The sequence below is a fragment of the Euphorbia lathyris genome, chromosome 6 (assembly GCF_963576675.1).
Source record: "Euphorbia lathyris chromosome 6, ddEupLath1.1, whole genome shotgun sequence".
NCBI lineage: Eukaryota > Viridiplantae > Streptophyta > Magnoliopsida > Malpighiales > Euphorbiaceae > Euphorbia > Euphorbia lathyris.
In genome coordinates this window covers 79,433,206-79,453,475 of record NC_088915.1, presented here as the reverse complement: position 1 = coordinate 79,453,475, position 20,270 = coordinate 79,433,206, and positions in this window count along the sequence as shown.

Genomic DNA, 20,270 nt, shown 5'->3' with positions numbered 1-20,270 from the left:
TAACCGTTGGAGCCTAACGGCTTCCTGTCGTTGTCACTCAGGACGTGCTCAGTGTCGTTGGCCAATGAGATTATTGCATCTTCTGTCTACGGCAGTGCTCATCAGCTTTTCGTCAGGTAAACAGAATGTTTCGACATTTATGGCAAAGTCTTCCAAACAGCTTCCTGCGCCTTCTGAACTTTACCAAAAGTAGAATTACTTTGTCTATAAGTTGGTTCTTATCTGCCGCTGACTTGTACTTCATGTCGTTCGACTCAGCAGCTTCATCTTGAAGCAATTGATAGAAGGCTTCTCGATCCTTCTTCACGCTGAGCTTGAACTTTGTTTAGAATGACCGCATTTTGAATTCTTGGGCCGTGTGGTCTTGATCTGTTGACTTGGGCTTGACTTCCACTTATGGGCCTTTAAGCTTTTTATCTTAATGTCTTATAAACAATAAACTCAACATTGAACAAACACATTAGTGTGAATAAATCAAAGCATTTAAATTTAATGTGTTAGAATATTTTTTATAGTTTACTTAAATAATTTTGCCAAATCAAAATCATGTGGAAAGGTGTTTCAACAAACTCCCCCATTTTGATGTTGGCAAAAATATTCAGTGAAGAACTCAGTGTTGAGCTCCCCCATGATAGTTGACCTTATATTACTCAAAATACTCCCCCGTAAGGGTTGAGCTACTGACTTAGTTTTACTCTAAACATTTCAAGGTTTAATCGAGTAAGTCTAAGGTCAGTTTTTCAGAAATAGGTCAGCTCATGGAACATATTCTTTTTAACTCAGTTTATGCGGAAGATTTAGATATCAGAGAGCGCGCTGAGTATATCTTTGTTCAATGAGTTTTAGTTAAGAGAACATATAAGAAGTGGTCAACGTATTGATCAACACAGCAGATAATCAAAAAGCAATGTAGACACTTAACATAGTTGATTTAATGAAGATGCGTTTAACATTTATCACAAAACATAAGTAAGCATCACATAAGATTGGTCAGTATGAATAAGAGATGCAAGCATAGTTTTGGATTTAAAGTCAGCATAACAAGATACACAAGAAAAATATAAGTTTAAAGTTTAACAAAAGGCTAAGTCTAGCATATCTAGTCATTCCTAGTCAAGCTATTTTTTCTTGTAGTTGATCTGGACAGGATGTTCTTTGGCTTTGCCCTTTTGTTTCAGCTGACTTCCAGACGCCTCTTCTTTATGCTGAGTTCTATCAGCTTGAGTTTTCTCCCCCGTTTTGCCACCATCGGGAGGAGGAGGAATGAAGGTGTCATCAATAGCAGTATGAGTTAATCGCGAGGAAAATGCCTTAAGCTTGCGCGTGCTTTCATTTATGCCATCAAAAACAGGCACACCATCATCCAACACAGAGCGAGGAACTTTGACCGACGTACTGATCATACTTAGAAGGTATGCTTGAGACTTCCCAATCCAGGTGATACTGTCAGTCAGCATGGCATAGGCTTGATGAAACATCTTAAGCAGAGCCGAGTCATAATACTGACGATGAGCATTCGAATGACGCATATGTTTGAAGATGGATTGGGAGTATTGTAGAAGCTCATTCATCTTGAGTTGGTCAGTTTCCATCTCTTCCTTTTCGGGTCACCATCCCCTTGGTATCCTGAACATCGGCCCATTTTCCTTTCTTAGGGACAATCGGTTGGTCGTAGACCAAGCCGAACAGTGCAGCTGCAGTAATTTCTGTTCCCCAGGTGTGGATTTCCTCTACCAAACTTACTTGGTGATCTTTGAGGATTTTGGTAATAATGGAGCCTAACCTAAGGGTTCCAGTGCTTCTTTGAAAACCACCGATAATAAAGACTGTCATGTTGATCGGCTGGTAGTTGAGCATGTGCCAGATGAAGCATTGTTCGAAGTTCGTTGCTGAGCTGGTGCAGTTGATCTTGGGGAAAAGAAAGTTGGTCAGTATGTAATGGGCCATCTTCTGATGCTGACCCATGGAGCTGCTAGAAATCTCTCCTACGTGATCGGCGGGTTTACAGAACTCAACGGGATAATCAATTTTATCCTGATCACCCGATTTTCTAAGTTTAGCTCCTTCGTTTTTTATCTTTAGCAGTGAGGCAAGGTAAGAAGGGTTGATGAAGATATCCTTCCCTTGAACCTTGGTAACCATATAGTCCCGGTTGTCATCAGCGACTCTTAAGTTAGCATAGAACTCTTTCACTAGCTCGGGGTAGGTGGCTTCTCGAGTTGAGAACAGCTCGGTCCAGCCGTTCTATGAGATCCACTCACAGAAGGGCTTCTCAGCTTTCACGAATCCCTGTGAGAACCAGCGAGAGTGGTGAACCTTATATCCCCTAACACTCTCGTAGACTAGGGAGTAGGTGCGTTCCACTGGTTTCTTTGCCTTGTCCTGCTTTTGTTTCCCTTTCGAGGATGTAGCTTGGTCAGCCTTGGTTTTCTTGCTCGGTGTAGTGACCTTAGAGTGGTCTCGCTGACTAAGTTCTTGAGACTTCGTGGGAGTCTCGCTATATTCCTGCTGAGCAGGAGATGAAGGGTTTTCATCGGAGCGATCATCGTCGTAACCGGCACCGGAGACGTTCTGAGAATCGTCAGACATGATTCTTAGAGAAGTTTTGAGAAGTTTGGGATTTTGAAAGAGAGGAGATATGAATACCAGAAATTTCTAAGCGTAAAGAGGTAAAAGTGGGAATTCGTCCACTATTTATCGAAGTATCGAGTTGATCTGAAGAGTTGAGGTGGCATTTTGACCTCGAGATATTCAACCGACAAAGATTCTAGTATTTATGACACAATCGGCGTATGTATTTTGTAATTATTGCGCTTACGTCATCCTAGATGGCTATTTAATTCGCGTGTTTTGCATTAAATTTTGCAACGGATCTTTACTCAGTGTTAAGGATTCCAAACGTTTAATGTTCTGAGTAGTCAGTTCTACGCAAGGAATAATTCGTGTGTTTAATCACTCAGTGTGTATATCTACTCAGCATGTAATAGACATTGATTTAGCATAAATCACTCAGCATGGTAATCAACTCAGCATGCATATATCACACATTATACTTGGAATTTACTGAAGAGGATTAAACATACCAATGGCTTCTCTAAGTATGTTGAATTGCTCACGAGCTAGTGGCTTTGTGAAGATATCTGCAAGCTGCTCATCCGTTGGGACATAGGTCAGCTTGATCTCTCCCTTGAGTACATGGTCTCTAATGAAGTGATGTCTTATGCTGACATGCTTCATCCTGCTGTGCTGGATTGGGTTCTTTGATAGGTCAATGGCACTTTTGTTGTCACATTTGACTTCAATTGTCTTAGTCTGAACACCAGAATCTTCTAGTTGTTGCTTAATCCAGAGGACTTGAGCAACACAGCTTCCAGCAGCAATGTACTCAGCTTCAGTGGTTGACAAGGCTACTGACGACTGCTTCTTACTGAACCAAGATACAAGACAGCTCCCAAGAAAATGACATCCTCCTGAGGTGCTTTTTCATTCAAGTTTGTCTCGTCCGTAGTCAGCGTCAGTGTATCCAATAAGTGTGAAATCATAAGTATTGGGATACCATAAACTTGCATTCACTGAGCTTTGCAAATATCTAAGGATTCTTTTTACAGCTATGTAATGAGATTCCTTAGGGTTAGATTGATATCTAGCACAATAACATACTGAGAACTGAATGTCCGGTCTACTAGCAGTTAAGTAGAGTAGAGAGTCGATCATACCTCGGTACAATTTGCTGTCTACTGACTTACCATTCTCGTCAGCGCAGAGGACAGTGTCAGTGCCTATAGGGGTATATACTAGCTTGCAATTATCAAGTTCATACTTCTTCAATATCTCCTTGGCATATTTAGCTTGACTGATGAAGATGCCATTTTTCCCTTGTTTGATTTGAAGTCCAAGGAAGAAGTTGAGTTCTCCCATCATTGACATTTCAAACTCAGTCTGCATCTGTTTACTAAATTCCTTGCACATTGACTCGTTAGTGGCACCAAAAATAATGTCATCCACATATATCTGAGCCAGTAGTGTATCTTTACCCTTCCTCTTAATGAATAAGGTTGTATCAGCTTTACCTCTGACATAATTTCTAGTCAGCAGGAAACTGGTCAGCCTCTCATACCAAGCACGTGGTGCTTGCTTGAGACCATACAGAGCCTTTTTGAGTTTGTAAACGTGGTTTGGGAACTTGGGATCCTCAAACCCTGGAGGTTGATTAACATAAACTTCCTCGTTTATAACTCCATTAAGGAATGCACTCTTAACATCCATTTGGAATAATTTAAAATTCATATAAGATGCATATGCACATAAAATTCTTATAGCCTCTAGCCTTGCCACTGGGGCGAAGGTCTCACCGTAGTCAATACCTTCTTGCTGACTATAGCCCTGAGCTACGAGTCTTGCTTTGTTCCTGACCACGTTCCCTTGTTCATCCAGCTTGTTGCGGAAGACCCATCTTGTTCCTATGGTCTTCTGACTTCTTAGATTTGGCACTAAGTCCCATACTTCATTTCTTCTAAATTGATCAAGTTCTTCTTGCATTGCACTCATCCAGAACTCATCGTGCTCAGCTTCAGCGAAGTTCTTTGGTTCCTGAACTGAGACGAATGCTACGTTGCTGAGGTATCTCCTGAGTTGATTTCTTATCATCAGGGTGTTTTCAGCAGCATCAAGAATGACACTCTCTGAGTGTCCTCTTGGAATTCTGATCTCTTTTGGTAGAGTGATGTCTTGAGCTGGTTGTGTTTCAACAATCTCTGCAGGTATAGATTGGTCAGTGAAAACAATTTGAGTTTCGCTTTTACCTTTGGTCAGCCCTTGAGGCAGTGACTCAGCGGCTGTTTCTTGGTCAGCGGGCGCTGAGTATGGATCATCCTCAGTCAGCTGCTTGTCTTTTCCTGCAGGGTTAGTTTCATCGAACTCAACGTGTACTGACTCTTCTAAGACATGAGTTCGTTTATTGAAAACTCTATATGCTTTGCTGTTTGTTGAGTAGCCTAAAAAGATAGCTTCACCAGCTTTTGAATCAAACTTAGCAAGGCTGTCTTTAGTATTTAGAATAAAACATTTACAGCAGAAGGCACGGAAGTATCCAATGTTGAGCTTTCGTCCTTTCCAAAGTTCGTAGGGAGTTTTCTTTAATATGGGTCTAACTAGAGCCCTATTAAGTATGTAGCAAGTTGTGTTGACAGCTTCTCCCCAAAAGTACTTTGGAAGCCTATGCTCACTCAGCATTGTCCTGGCTATTTCAACCAAGGTTCTGTTTTTCCTTTCAACAACCCCATTTTGTTGAGGCGTTCTAGGAGCAGAAAAATTATGGTCAATATCGCTGGCTTCACAGAATTCAACAAACTATTGGTTTTTGAATTCTCCACCATTATCACTTCGGATGTGAGCCAACTTTAGGTCTTTATCATTTTCAAGTTTTCTTACTAAAGTTGCAAACGTCTCAAATGTTTCATCCTTGCTACTCAGCAAGATGATCCAAGTGTACCGAGAAAAGTCATCTACAATGACCAAGGAAAATCTCCTACCACCCAAGCTCAGCGACTGGACTGGTCCGAAGAGATCCAAGTGTAGCAACTCTAATGGACGCTTAGTTGAGACGATGTTTTTACTATGAAAAGATTGTTTGGTTTGTTTTCCAGCTTAGGCAGGTGATTGAGCTTGTGATCTGACCATAAGATTGATGGAACAGCTTTAGAAGAGCAGAATCATAAAACATGCGCTGGGCATTGTTGATACGCATTGCCTTCATGATAGCTTGTGAAAAGCTCATGAGTTCTGTGTTGGAGACTGGATCAACATCCATCTGGGCTCTATCAATGTTCAGGAGTCTGAGTGCCTCACTTAATTGGTCAATAGTACACTGGGAAGAGGAGGATACTAAGTCACGTGTACTTGTCAGCTCAGTATGAAGCTTGGTGAAGCATTGTTGAAGTTCGGTAGAGGTGGAAAACTCAGTATGGCCGGGTTGACTTAATTTTGTCAGCTCAGCATTCAATTTTGAAAAACAATCTTGCAATTCAGCAGACGTAACAGATTCAGGATTGGCAGGGGCTCTCGAGATGGTCAGTTCCGCTGCTAGCTTAACAAAGTAGCTTTGAAGCTCAGTGGAAGTGACATACCCTGGATTGATCTCTGACAGTTGGTGAATTTTTCCTTCAAGCGAATTCATATGAGTGGCCATTGTAAGCACTAATTCAGTCAGTTTTGCTATTTGCTCTTGGTTTGGTTGCCGAGTCTGAACTGCAGTGATAACACTAACCAGATCTTTTAGTCCTCGAAGTTCATTCAGAAGCTGAGTAATACCTGTCAGGTGAGAGGACTCAGTTTGAGTAGATTGGGGACCATCAGCTTGAGTAGGATGGAAATCTTGAAGCAAGGACTGAGCAGAAGCAATGACCCGTCGGCCAGACTCAGTAGCATTCAAGTATGCAAACTTAGCAGCATTGGACTCAGAGGCTGGTTCAAAATTTGATGGTGGTGGAGGAGTTGGTTCTCTGCCAGATTGAGTACCTTGATTGGTACCTGGACTTTGATTGATTGGATGAGCTGAATCATCAACATGTTGTGTTGAGGGTGGAACTTGATTCGATAAGTTACTCTTCCCAGCTTGAAGAGGTCAAGTGGAAACAGGAAGTGTGTCACCTTGAGCAGCTTGAGTTGGATTTGTAGGGTTTTTGGCTTGTTCCTCATCCTGAGTAACAGAGGCTTGCTTTTCCACTAGATTTTCTGGTGGAGACTCAGTTTCATTTGAGAAGTACTGGAACTGGATTGTAGAGAGGTCAGTTTCAGGCTCGTCAATGGGAAAGTCGTCCATGAGATCAATTTGCTTTTGCGCTTTCTTCTTTAGTCTTCGCCGGGTCTCAGTTTTTGGTGGTGAATGGTCAGTTCGAAGACCTTCACTGGACTCAGTAGCAACTGTCTCCTCTTCTACAGGTTGCTCAATAGGGCCCTCAACAACATATCTTTCTTTCTTTTTCTGCTCAGCATCATCATTGGGGTATTCTTCCTCCTCAGTATTAACTTCTTGGTGCTCAACATGTTGCTCAGCTTCCTTTTCTTGGTCAGTTTTATGACCTTCAGGTTGAGTAGAGGCTAGTGGGACAGCTTCTACTATCTTTAAGGAGTTTCCTTTTTTATTTTTCTTTAAAGGGGTTTCTGGAGTTTCTTCGTTCTCATCCTCAGGCTCTTCTTGCCTCTTTCTTTTCTCAGCATGCTACTTAGCCTTGTCAGCTTTAGCTTTTTGTCTTGATGAAAGCCTTACTTTCTTTGGGACAGCATGAATGTCCTTGGAGCAGGTTTCTACAGCCTTCCTCTTCTTTATCTTCTCAGGCTGAGCTATCTCTGGTGACTCAGCACGAGCTTCAACCTCTTTTAGAGGCTCAATTTCTTGTTGCTCATCTTCTTCATCTTCATCAGCATCTCCAGCTTCTTCATATCCCTTTAAGGGTTGATTGTACAACAGTCCATCCAGCAGAACTGCAGTAATTTCACTCCCCAAGCTACTTGTTTCACTTTTCGTCTCAATCTGCTTGTCTTCAAGAATCTTTGTGATTAGAGATCCCAAGCGGAGTTTCTTACCACTTCATTGAAACGCACCAACTAGAAAGACGGGAAGATTGAATGGAGTGTAGGTCAACATGTGCCAGATGAAGCACTGTTCGAAATTCGATGCGGATGAAGCTGAGCTGAGTTTGGGGAAGATAAAGTTGGTTAGCATGAAGTGGACCATCTTTTGTTCTTTACCCATGCAGGTGCTGGGTATTTCCCCCTTATGATCTTTGGGTTTACAGAACCCCTTTAGCTTATCAGATGTGGTTTTTGGTATTTTTTCTTTTGTCGTTCTAAATTGAATTCCTTCGTCTGGTAATTCTAGCAGTGTGGCTAGATAAGCAGGGGTTATGACGATTTTCTGACCTTTCACAGTGGTCTCCAAATAATCAGAGTCGTCTGCATCAACACGTAGATTCGAGTAGAATTCTCGTACTAACCTGGGGTAAGCTGTTCCTGAAAGAGAGAAGAGACCTTTCCATTTGTTCTTCTTGATCCATTCACAGAATGGTTTCTCAGATGAGACGAAACTTGGAGAAAACCATCGGCACTTTAAAACCTCCAGATTATTGACCTTTGAGTGTACCTTGATCATTGTCCTTTCGATTTCCGTCAAAGGACCAGCATGGTCAGTGGATTTGTCTGTGGTTTGAGTTTTAGGGGTTTTGTTTTTGCTGGAAGACATTTTTGAAGGTTTTGAAGTTTTTAGAGAGAAGGAAGTTCGATTTTAGGAGATTACAGGCGTAATTAATGAAGAGTGGGGATTCTTCCACTTTTTATATAAATTTACGACGGCCCTTAATCATTAACTAGCCGTTTTTACCTAGGGACGTTCAACCGACAAAAATTCTGTCAATTATGACATCTTCGGCGTATGTGATTTGTCATTAATGTGCATCTTCCTAAGGTGCCAGAGGTTACACGTGTAGATTCACTTTAAGTGAGTGGGTTTTTACTAGGTTTAGCTAGAATTCGAAGCATCCACGATATTGAGTGCCTAACTTTTGTGAAGATAATTTTTCTATCTCTAATTAACTCAACATACGTTACTCACTCAGCATGTGTATTTACTCAGCATAGAGTGATTACTCAATATGTTTATCTACTCAGCATAGGATGTTTACTCAGCTTTTTTACTTACTCAATATCATCACTTAATATATGTGTCGATTTAGCATAGGGTGGCGTTTTCATTTTCAAGCTTAGTAAGGAGTAGATATTTTACTTAACATGGCATTTGCACGATTACTCAAGGTTCCACTCATACGACACTTATTTAATGCAGATTTAGTTAGAGTGGATTTGACATACCAATTGCTTCCCTTAGTGTGTTGAATTGTTCTCGTGCCAGGGGCTTTGTGAAGATATCTGCAAGCTGATCATTCGTTGGCACATAAGTCAGCTTGATCTCATCTTTTAGTACATGATCTCTGATGAAGTGATGCCTTATGCTAACATGCTTCATCCTGCTGTGTTGGACCGGATTCTTAGATAGATCGATGGCACTTTTGTTGTCGTATTTGATCTCTATTGTCTTTGTTTTGACTCCGTAATCCTCAAGCTGTTGCTTTATCCATAGGACTTATGCAACACAGCTTCCAGCAGCCACGTACTCAGCTTCAGTTGTAGACAGAGCTACGGATGATTGCTTCTTGCTGAACCAAGATACCAGACAGCTTCCGAGGAAATGACATCCTCTTGAAGTACTCTTCCGTTCTAGCTTATCTCGTCCATAGTCAGCATCAGTATATCCAATGAGTGTGAAGTCATTTGAGGTTGGATACCATAGACCTGCATCAACTGAGCTTTGCAAGTATCTAAAAATTCTTTTTACAGCAGTTAGATGAGATTCCCTGGGGTCAGCTTGATATCTAGCACAATAGCATACTGAGTATTGAATATCTGGTCTACTAGCAGTGAGATAGAGTAAGGAGCCTATCATACCTCGATAGAGTTTACTATCAACTGACTTACTCTTCTCATCCTTGCATAGGACAGTATCAGTACCCATGGGGGTTGATATTGGTTTGCAATCTACCATGCTGAATTTCTTTAACATTTCCTTGGTGTACTTAGACTGACTTATAAAGATGCCATTCTTACCTTGCTTGATTTGAAGTCCAAGGAAGAAGTTGAGTTCACCCATCATCGACATTTCGAACTCAGTTTGCATCTGTTGGCTAAATTCTTTGCACAAAGATTCATCAGTAGCACCAAAAATTATATCATCTACATATATCTGTGCAAGTAGGGTATGTTTACCCTTTTTCTTAATAAACAAGGTTGTGTCAGCTTTTCCCCTGACATAGTTCCTGGTTAGCAGGAAGTTGGTTAACCTCTCATACCAAGCTCTTGGAGCTTGCTTTAGGCCATACAGGGCCTTTTTGAGTTTATAAACGTGGTTTGGAAATTTTGGATCTTCAAACCCAGGAGGTTGATTTACATATACCTCTTCATTTATAAAGCCATTAAGAAATGCACTTTTCACATCCATTTGATATAGTTTAAAATTCATGTAACTGGCATAGGCACACAATATACGTATAGCTTCTAATCTAGTGACAGGAGCAAATGTTTCTCCATAGTCTATACCCTCTTGCTGACTATAGCCTTGGGCTACAAGTCGAGCTTTGTTTCTAATCACATTTCCATGCTCATCTAGCTTATTTCTAAAGACCCATTTGGTTCCTATGGGCTTTTGATTCCTAGGTTTAGGTACTAAATCCCATACCTCATTTCTGGTGAATTGGTCAAGCTCTTCTTGCATAACATTGATCCAATATTCATCTTGCTCAGCGTCAGCAAAGTTCTTTGGCTCATGTATTGAGACGAATGCAACATTGCTGAGGTACTTTCTAAGTTGATCTCTAGTCATTAATTTGTTGTTGGCGGCATCAAGAATGGCTTGTTCTGTATGTCCTTTTAGGATCTTTATTTCTTTGGGCAATGTTGAGTTGTTTGGAAGAGGTGTTTCTACAATCTCTACAGGAATAGATTGGTCAGCAAATGATATTTCAATTTCTTGCTTACCTTAGGTCAGCTCCTGTATGTTTGACACAGAGGCTTCTGGTTGATCAGCGGAAGCTAAGCCTGATTCATCTTCTTCAGGCTGAGCTGACTTACCTGTAGGGTCAGTTTCATCGAACTCAATATGTACAGACTCTTCTACAACCTGAGTTCTTTTGTTAAATACTCTATATGCTTTACTCTTTGTTGAGTACCCTAAAAAGATCGTCTCGTCAGCTTTAGCATCAAATTTAGCAAGGTTGTCTTTTGTATTGAGTATAAAGCATTTCCAATGTTGGGCTTTCGACCTTTCCAAAGTTCATATGGGGTTTTCTTAAGTATAGGTCTAACTAGAGCCCTATTCAGTATGTAGCATGCCGTGTGAACAGCTTCACCCCAGAAGTACTTTGGAAGCCTATTTTCACTCAGCATTGTCCTAGCTATTTCGACAATGGTTCTATTTTTTCTTTCAACGACCCCATTTTGTTGAGGTGTTCTAGGGGCAGAGAAGTTATGGTCAATACCACTGGTTTCACAGAATTCATCAAACTGTTGGTTTTTGAATTCTCCACCATTGTCGCTTCTAATGTGAGCTACTCTTAGGTCTTTGTCATTTTCAAGCTTTTTGATCAATGTGGTAAACATCTCAAAGGTTTCATCCTTGCTACTCAGCAAGATGATCCAAGTGTACCGAGAGAAATCATCTACAATAACCAAGGAAAATTTCTTACCTCCCAAGCTGAGTGGCTGGATAGGTCCGAAAAGATCCAAGTGTAGTAATTCCAATGGTCTTTTGGTTGAGACAATTTTTGCTATGAAATGACTTTTTAGTTTGTTTGCCTTGCTGACAGGCTTTACACAGTTGATCTTTTTCAAACTTTAATTTGGGAAATCCCTCAACTAATTGCTTTCTAGCTAATTTGGCAAGAAGGTCCATGCTGACATGCCCAAGTCTTCTATGCCATAGCCAGGAGTTGTCCTCTTTAGACACTAAGCATATGTTTTTAGAAAACTGTTTTTCTAAGTTCAACATATATACATTTTCTACATGAGGGGCAGTTAAAATCAATTCATTTGTATTTCCCTCGAGTATTTGACACTTAGTATCATCAAATACAACCTTTCTGCCGCTCTTACAAAGCTGAGCTACACTCAGCAGATTGTATTTGAGACCTTTAACTAAGGAGACAACTCAATAGTTGGGTTACCTCCGATAGTACCTGAGCCGACTATCTTACCCTTCTTGTTGTCTCCAAAGCTTACACTTCCACCTCGTTTAAGCTCTAGTGTGATGAACTGAGTTTCATCACCTGTCATATGCCTTGAGCATGCGCTGTCTATATACCATAGTTTTGACTTCTCCACGCATGTCAAGCTGGCCTGCAGTTTAAACTATTCATTTTTAGGTACCCAATTTCTTTTGGGTCCTTTCTTGTTAGTATAAACAGGTGCAAAATCATATTTTAACTTGTGACAGCGTACTTTTATGGTGTGGCCTGGCTTACCACAGAAATCACAAAAGGACACCCTTTGTGGGTTGAACTGAGTATAGTCAGCATTATTGTGTTGGGCATGCCAACATACTTTTGTGGTATGCCCTTTTCTTCCGCAGAAGTCACATTGGATAGTCCGTTTGTTATGCCAACACACATCCTTTATGTGTCCCCTTTTTCCACAACACTCACATTGAGTAATTTGCTTATGCTGACTAGTATTTGCATACTCAGCATGGGCTTTATTTCTTTTTAAGCCCTTCTCTTGACTCTGTAACGTTGTGATATCCTTTCTAAGTTTCTTCGACTCAGATTGAACCTCCGTGACAAACTTATGTAGGATTTGCATGTTGGTATGCAAGTCAGAGTTGTCTTGGAGAAGATATCGGAGGTCACTCAGCTTGACCTCTTCAATCTCATCACAGCGCCTGCTGAGTGCCTTAATCTTTTTGTTACACTTCTTAGTTAGTGTATATAAGTCACTCAGGGCATTTACCATTTCGTTTCTAAGAAAAAGTAAGGATGTTACCTCATTGTTGTGATTCTCCTGGTCAGTTTCATCAGAAAGGTCAGCATGCTCAGATTGGGATTGGTCAGCTCCATCATCTGCCATAAAACATATGTTGGCTGTTTCATTTTGCTCGTCTTCAGATGATGTTGACTCATCACTGTCACTCCATGTGGCTACCATAGCCTTTTTGCTTCCCTTCTTCTCTTTCTTGAGGTTGGGACAGCTTGACTTGATGTGCCCTGTTTGATGACACTCAAAACATGTGACAGATTTCGAGCTGTCCTTCTTGTACTTGTCAGTTGACTCAACTTTGTATTTATCATTTCTTCTAAATGATCTTTTGCCGTTTCTATCATTTCTCCTGAACAGCTTTTTCATTTTTCTGGTGAACATGGCCAGTTCCTCATCATCAGTTGACTCCGCTTCAGTTGAGTCAGCTTTCATGACAAGGGATTTTTGTTTCTTATCTTCTGATTTTTCTTTCTCTTTGGCTTCAAAATTTTTCATAGAGATTTCATGGGTCAGCAGGGATCCGATCAGCTCATCATATTTGTAGGTAGTCAAGTCTTGGGCTTCTTCTACGGCTGTTTTCTTTGCTTGCCAGCTCTTGGGTAGACTTCTCAGAATTTTCTTCACTTGTTCTTCTTCAGTGAAGTTCTTTCCAAGCCTTTTTAGCTCATTTATAATGTTTGTGAACCTTGCGTTCATTTCTGAGATGTCTTCATTCTCCTTCATTTCAAACAGCTCGTAGAGTCTCATATGTTGATTGACTTTAGACTCCTTAACTTTGCTTGTGCCTTCATATGTCACTTCAAGCTTCTTCCAAATCTCATGTGCTGACTCACAACCTGAAATCTTATTGTATTCTGCAGCATCTAACGCACAGTGAAGCATATTTATAGCCGAAGCATTATTTTGTAATTTTCTGAGGTCATCCTCTGTCCACTCAGCCTCACTTTTAACAATTTTCTCATTGTTAACAGTTTTGTATGGCACATGTGGACCTTGAACAATTGCAAGCCATGCACTCATGTTTGTGGCTTGTATAAAGTTCTTCATCCTATTCTTCCAGAAAGTATAGTTTGATCCAAAGAATAGGGGAGGTCTAATGATTGATAATCCATCAGGGAGTATCTGCGTTGTTTGGTTTTCAGGAAGGAAACGGGTGTTGTTCTCACCCATTTTTAGGGATCAGCTCAAGATTGTTAAATCTTTGAGTAGTGAGCTTAGGCTCTGATACCACTTGTTGGTCCCTGATAATTAGTTCTAAAGGGGGGGGGGGGGGGTTAGGAACTAATATAACTTTTTCGTGTTTTAAATAAGCTGACTGGAAGTTATTTCGAGAATCTATAAACTTAGCCTTTGGTCAGCTTGGTGAGATATATCTTAGGACAGATTTAGTCTGATGTTGACCAAAGTTGTTTCCTTGAGAGTTAAGAATTGACACTCTTGGAGGTCAGCTTCTAACTCAGCACCACTTTACTTACTCAAGATCAGCTAGGCAATTTATATGCTGAGTAAATAAAACAAACAACACATGCAATTATAAGAGAGAGTTTAGAGATTACTCAGTATCACTTATCCTGGTTCGGCCTCTCTGCCTGCGTCCAGTCCTCCGGGCTTTTTGAATCCAATACTGAGCTCTTTAAAGGTAGAGCACAAACTAATTACAAGGCAGTTGAATATGCAAGAGTACCTTCCTCTATTCGTCTACTCAACTCCTACTAAGTGCTACAACCCAGCACCTAGATTTCTCTACCACTGAAATGCTTACAACCAAGCACTCAGCTTTACACTCTCAATATTCCTATTGATCACAGACTTGTTATTTTTGAACTAAAGAACACTTTAGATGATTACAAATCAATCTAGCATTTACACATAGAACAGAACAGTTGGTGTAAGATCCTTTTTGTATTTGAGTGCTTTTTAAACTTTCTCTCTTGTATTTTTCTTTCGATGCTTGCACACCTTTCCAGTCTTTCGATTGTCCTTTTTATAGAAGGAAATCTGTAGATTTGATCGTTTGAAATGTCTTAACCGTTAATGTCAAAACGGCTCTTTTGGGGAACAATTTCTGGATAGCTTCAGACTGCACCGCCATTCCTTTTCTCTGTTTTCTTCAGGCGTCAGGTTTGTCTTCTAGCGTCTGGTTTGTCTGTTTGTGTCAGTTGTCTTTTTCCAATAATCCATCATCCCATGACTCTTGGAATTAGTCTTTTAGGTGTCTTCGAGGTTCCAATTATTGGTGCAGAAGATTGGCAGACTTCGTCTTTTAGTGAACGGATCCTTCATGCTGTCCTGACTGTTACTCAGCTTCGTTTGTTCTTTTCGAATGTTCATCGTTCATGCTGAGTACCTCCAAGGTCAGCTCCGTTCTGTTTAATCACTTCTGAAGAAATCTTCAATCGTTAGTCAGCTTCGTTTTGCTTTTGATTTTTACTCCACCCAGCTTCCATTATGTCATGCTGAGTTCCGTTCTACTCAGCTTTGCTTGTGCTAACTTTTGTCCTGTCTTTACTTTATATTTTTGTGCACTCAATATTTAACAAACATATTAGTACAATTAAATCAAGGCATCTAAATTTAATTGCCTCTTAATCATGGATGATTTTGTCAAATCAAAATCTTGTGGAAAGGTGTTTCAACAAATAGTTTCAACAGTAACAAATGGGCCTTGGACTATAGATAGCCATGCACTCATATTTGTTGCCTGAATGAAATTTTTCATTCTGTTCTTCCAAAAGGTATAGTTAGACCCGAAGAACAGAGGAGGCCGAGTAATGGACAGTCCCTCAGGTAAAATCTGAGTTGTCTGATTTCCTGGGAGGAAACGAGTGTTGTTCTCAGCCATTGTGGGGATCAGCTCAAGGTAGTTATACCTTGCTCAGTGAGCTTTTAAGCTCTGATACCACTTGTTGGTCCCGTATAACGTGACAAGGTTAGTTCCAAGGGGGGGGGGGATAGGAACTATTTAAAATTTTGTCCGTTAAGGCTGACTTCTTTTCTTAATAAAAGGTTTACACAGCGGCGCTAAGTAGTTTTAAGACACAAGCTTAGTCAACTTCTGACTAAGTCTGTTTCTTTCCTTGAGTCAGGAGATAGCACTTAAAGTCTATTCCTGAACTCAGCTTCTTAGTGCACTCAACTCAGCGTGAGTTTGTTACTTAGTCAGTTTTATAGCAAGCAATATATAAAGGAGTTTAAGGGTTAGAAATATGTTACTCAGCAGACATATCCTGGTTCGGCCTCTCCGCCTACGTCCAGTCCCCGGAACGCGTTCCGAGCTTTTTGAATTCTCTACTGAGCTCTTTAAAGGTAGAGCACGGAACCTTTTATAATAGAAGCTGAGTATACAAGAGTACCTTCCTCTATACCTCTACTCACTCATATAACTACCGCTGAGTACTATAACCGAGTACTCAGCTTCTCCTTTCTATTCTTCTAGAAATGATAAAATGTTTGTCCTAAACAACAATTGCTAAGACAATTTAGATGATTTGAAATCACTCTAGACTTTTACACAATGATTGGAAATTGGTGTAAGATTTTTGCTTTGTTTTTCTCACAGAACTTCAAGTGTGAATTTGGTCAGCGTTTCGACTAGTTGAAGATCTGCATCGATTGAAGCAAATGAGAGGCCTTTATATAGTGACACTTCAAGCACCGGTAATTTCGAATTTCGAAATAACCGTTGGAGGCTAACGGCTTCCTTTCGTTGTCACTCAGGACGTGCTCAGTGTCGTTGGCCAATGAGATTCTTGCATCTTCTGTCTACGGCAGTGCTCAGCAGCTTTTCGTCAGGTAAACATAATGTTTCGACATTTATGGCAAAGTCTTCCAGACAGCTTCATGCGCCTTCTGAACTTTACCAAAAGTAGAATTACTTTGTCTATAAGTTGGTTCTTGTCTGCCGCTGACTTGTACTTCTTGTCGTTCGACTCAGCAGCTTCATCTTGAAGCAATTGATAGAAGGCTTCTCGATCCTTCTTCACGCTGAGCTTGAACTTTGTTTAGAACGACCGCGTTTTGAATTCTTGGGCCGTGTGGTCTTGATCTGTTGACTTGGGCTTGACTTCCACTTATGGGCCTTTAAGCTTTTTATCTTAATGTCTTATAAACAATAAACTCAACATTGAACAAACACATTAGTGTGAATAAATCAAAGCATTTAAATTTAATGTGTTAGAATATTTTTTATAGTTTACTTAAATAATTTTGTCAAATCAAAATCATGTGGAATGGTGTTTCAACACTGTACACTACATTGGGAGGTCACCCCTAAGTACGTATATATTAGTGTGACAAATTTAAGTTTGTACACTAAAGTGTGATTTAGGGTAAAGTTTGTACACCATAGATGAAATTTACCCCCTTTGGCCTATAAACTCTAATGTTTACCACTACATTACCATTTCACTTATGTCTAATACTAGTTATTTAAGAATAAATAATAATGTTATAAGTTAAATAATTAAAATATAATTTAGTATTATTTTTTCTATTTAAATAAATATCATTAAAAAATTATTATATTTTTTCAATATTAATAAAGTTTAATTAACATTAAATTTTAAATATATACAAATAAATTTTAAAAATCTAATAAATTTAAATTTAAGTTGAATTATAAAATACATATCCTATTAACATATTTACATGTTAGTTATTAACAAAAAATAATCACTATTAATTTTAAAAGCATATATATTTTTTTTAATTTTTATATTTATTTATCATATTAAATTTATTAATTTGATATCATGTTTTGATATTAAATAAATGTTATTATATTAGTATAACTTTTATGAATATAGGCCTGTTTGGTTCAGCTGTTAGCTAATAGCTGTTGCGGTTGCTATTAGTTGTTTGCAGTTGCAGTAAGCTGTTAGCTGTTTGTTATTAGTTGTTTAATTACTAGTGTTTGGTAAAATTATATTGAACTGTTGCTGTTCGGATTTAAAATATCTAAAATGGACATGTTTTAAATTAATCAACGATGGAATTATAAAGGAAAAATGCGAAAAAATGCTCATAACGTTTACAACTATGAATAATTTTACTCTTAATGTCTAAAATGGTGCAATTTTACCCATAACGCTGGCAACTAAGAGCAATTTTATCCCTAACATTGACAAGTTGGGTCGATGGTATCTCCAATTATAGCCCATCTGGTTTATTTCTTATTATACACCAATTGCACATACCAATTGTTCTAAAAAAGAGATTTCATATTTTTTTGTGATTTAATAATCAAATTAAAAATTAATATTTATTAAATCGATGAAATATTAGAAATTTTTTTGTCCAACTCGTACAAAGACAATATATATTTTTTATTTTCTTAAAAAAAAATTCACGTTTAATCATATGTTTGTGATATGTAACTAACGATGATAAAATCGTGCACATGTGAAGTGTAGATGACAATATTCATGACCAAGAAGACAGTTTGATAGATTATTTCTCAAATTGACCCAATTTGTCAATGTTATGAGTAAAATTGCTTTTGGCTGCAAAAATTAGGGTATGATTGCACCATTTTAGACATTAAGGGTAAAATTGTTCCTAGCTATAAATGTTGGGAGTATTTTTTCACCTTATTCTATTATAAAATAAAAAATGTGTTACACAAATTAATAAAAATAATCTATATAAAAAATAAAAAATTTATTGAACGCGACAAAACCTTGTTTTTCCGGTAATTATGTTGTAGAAATATAAATAATGTTACAGAACAAACATATTTTGTGGAAATAAGAAGGATAATTCTGTCAATAACAACTACCTACAAACAACTGTTTATGAAAAGCTCCAAATATGAGCTTTTCGTGAAACGCTCCAAAACGCTGCAGTTTCCAGAGAAAATGCTAAACGTTGCGGTTATATAAACCTAACCAAACGCTATATTTCATGCGGTTTGGAGTGAAACGCTAAACGCTCATCCGAAAAGCTGAAACAAACACCCACATAGTTAGTAAATATAAATAGAAATATAATTTTCACATGATTTTTTTAATACCGGTTGAACCCTGATTGGATCCTGGTTAAATCTCAAACCCTTAATCCTTTGCCTTTTCCAGTTATTTGACCGGTCCGGTTTTGACAACCATGCTCTTAACAATCATTTTCTTTCTCCTCAAAACCCCAAATGTAATTTACTCTTATATTATTTAAGAAATGTTTCTCATAAAAGCATTATTTAATTTGAAGAAAATTTTCATATATATAAATATATATACTTTTTTTTCCTTGTAATAAATTAGGTAGTTAGAAAATGTATATACAGCTCACCATAAAAAAAAAAATGTATATACATAGCTCAGCAGCATCAACTCTTACAAATAAATTCTTGTCTCAAAGTTGAACACTTTGTTATATCAATCAAATTGTCCAATCTTGCACTTATCCCATTTTATCATTTAGTCACCTTTACTTAGCGGTTAATCTATCAGCCCATCAACTCAATAAATATAATATTTTATGTCCTTTTATGTGCCTATATGGTATTGATTAGCCATCCAACTCATCCCGTGCATCCTATTATGTTCATCAACTCATCAAATATAACACTTCGTGCCCCTTAGATTTTTATATTTGTTTCAACGCAATGAAAGAAGAGTTTACATTATATATTAGGTATTAAGGACTAAATTGAACAAAATTTATTTTATTAAATTGAAATTGAAATTTTACAAAATTATATTAATTGTTTCCTCATCACACTCTCTCACACACAAATTCCTCGCTCGCTATTTTTTGATTTGCTGCTCTTTTTTATTCTACATATCACACGACAGCCATATCTATTTATAGTTGGATAGTGTTGGTAGAGAACTCAAACGCCACCACAAATTCATAGCAACACTAACAACTACAAACTTGTATGAATAATAACTACATAACAATCAAAAGAAAATCTAGATATTATTAATGGATTATTGTAGAGGTCAAAAGTTGATGATGCAATTTCAATAGTCCCCATCAGAATCAACTTTTAATATCTCTTATCATTTCAAGTTGCTTTCTGAAATCATCGAACTTTGCACCACTAAGACCTTTAGTAAATATGTCAACAACTTGGTTTTCAGTCTTCACGTACTGCATCTTGATGTCTCCATGTAAGACATTCTCTCGTACGAAATGATAATGTATCTCCACATGTTTAGTTCTCAAGTGGAACACTGGAGTCTCAGTCAGGTGAATAGTTGACTGAGTATCACAATATAATTGTACTGAATAATTAACTGGTTGATGGAGATCATTCATAAGTTGTATCAGTCAGGTATATTCTTGAGTTGTTGTTGCTGCTGCCATGTACTATGCTTCAGTACTTGATGTGGAAACTGTAAGTTGTCTTTTACTACACCAAGATATAGGTCCCGATACGAGACTAAACATGTAAATTGTAGTCGAATGCATTGTGTCGTAATCTCTAGCATAATCAACATCACAATATCCATATATTCCACCTTTTCCTCGTTGTATAAAATACCATAATCTATGGTACCTCGGACATATCATAAAATTCTTCAAATAACTTCTAAACGAAGGTTATTCGGATCCTACATAAATTGAATTACTATGCTTACTGTATACGATATGTCTAGTCTCTTTAGAGATAGATAGACCAGGCTGCCAACTAGTTGTCTTTACATGGTAGCATCTTCCAAGTCTTTTCCTTCACCAGAACATACCTTTGTGTG